This window comes from Vicia villosa, linkage group LG2 (assembly GCF_029867415.1).
Source record: "Vicia villosa cultivar HV-30 ecotype Madison, WI linkage group LG2, Vvil1.0, whole genome shotgun sequence".
NCBI lineage: Eukaryota > Viridiplantae > Streptophyta > Magnoliopsida > Fabales > Fabaceae > Vicia > Vicia villosa.
The window spans coordinates 157,045,271-157,046,985 of NC_081181.1; the positions used below are offsets into that span (position 1 = coordinate 157,045,271).

The following is a 1,715-nucleotide window of genomic DNA, read 5'->3' on the forward strand; positions in this document are numbered from 1 at the left end:
TGTCATACCCCAAAATTTGCCCTCATATATTTACAAACGCCATTTTATTTCGAATAAATGAATTGGCACAGTTGGTAAGAATTTGAGCGTGAATGGTACAATAGCGCGAGGTCCCGTGTTCGAGTCCCACTACTAACAGTTTATTTTATTTTATTTGTTACCAACTTAATTTCTGTTTTAAATTACTTTTTTTTGAAAAAATCACAAAAAAAAATTGTTTTATATTATTTACAATTTATTTTCATAGATTTTTCACTTTTTCCATAAAAAAGGGAAGATTTTAAAATTCTACACCTTTTTTACATTTTAGGTTAGTTTTTTTAATTAGTTAAATATAATAATAAAACTCAATTAAGTAATTCTATTTTTTTTTGTTGGGCTTTAGGTTATTTTTAATTTATTTTGGTCCACTAGATCTTAACCTAATTTTGTATCCTATAAAAAGGAACTAACGTTAACCTTTTTTTTTAAGAGAAAAAACGCTGAACAAATCCTAACCTACATTCCACCTCCCTCACGGTATAAACAATTTTTCAACTCTACCTTTCAAAACCTCATTCACGTGTAAATTCACAAACTACAGATCTCCACCACATGCTAACACTATACATACTACTGTACACCAAAGCCTTCTAATCGTTCATCATCATCTTACTATAACACCGCAAACGGTTCGCCGGAAGTCGCAACCATCACCGATCTCCGATAACAGCCACTACAAAGCACGCCGATTCAGCACCAGCCAACGGTTTCAACAGCAAAGTCTTCACGCATCACCGATTCAGAACCAACAACGGTGTCGCTATAATTTCTTGTTCAGAGTTTGTTTTTTTTTCTTTACGTTTTTTTGTTGTTCGTTTTTTTTTGCAGATTCGTTTTGAAGTGGGAAGAACAATCCTAAGAAGTGGCAGCCGTGGGAAACAAAACCTTGAACCCACGTTCATCCACATCCGATTCAACACCGTGATTTCGAACTCGAAGCTTCAAAATATTCAATTCCACAACAACTGTCAAGCGGATCAGAAAACTTACGAGTCTGCGTCACTGGTTCAAGCCCTCCGTTCATCTTCGAATTCACGTTGCACTTTAGATTCAGGTTAATTCTTTCTAATCTCTGTTCTTGCATTTGTGTTGGTTTTCCATTTGAAATTGATTTGAATTTATGGATGAATCATAGAAATTAAGGAGTAGATTTTAGAACAAAAACTTGAGAGGGATAGAGAAACAGAGAATGGTGATTAAAGAAGCAGAATTTATGAATTAGAAGAGTTTAGGTTATTGTTGTTGAACCGTGTTTGAGAGAAACAGAGGAGAAGTTTTGAAATTAAAGCTTAAGAAAAAACAAAGAGATGTTTTGAGAGGATAGGATTTATAGGAAACGTGTGGTTCAGGTTCTGCTACTTACTGGTATCACATTTTGGTTACTATGTTTTGTTTTATTTTATTATTATTAATAATGCTTTTATTTTTTAATTAAAAAAGAGAGAGAAATGGTTAGAGATATAAAAGAGGCCACCCCTATATTGCTACGATCAGTTATTTTTCCTTGTTTTTATCTTAGTTTTTAATTTTTCTTAATTCTACTTTTATTTAGTTAGTAATTAGTAATTTAATTTATGTTATTCAAATTTGTTTGGTTAATTAGTAAACATAAAAAATAAATCAAAATATGTTCTTATTTTGTTTAAGTTAATTAGTTTATTAGGCTAAATCCT

At 31.7% G+C, this 1,715-nt stretch overlaps 1 long non-coding RNA gene across 1 annotated transcript; it reads left to right on the plus strand.

Annotated features, from left to right (window-relative positions):
* Positions 1-274: 274 nt before the first annotated feature.
* Positions 275-1,274, plus strand: LOC131647181 (uncharacterized). Its single transcript, XR_009297755.1, has 2 exons — positions 275-762; positions 871-1,274. It is a non-coding gene; the product is annotated as an uncharacterized LOC131647181 (long non-coding RNA).
* The last annotated feature ends 441 nt before the right edge of the window (positions 1,275-1,715 follow it).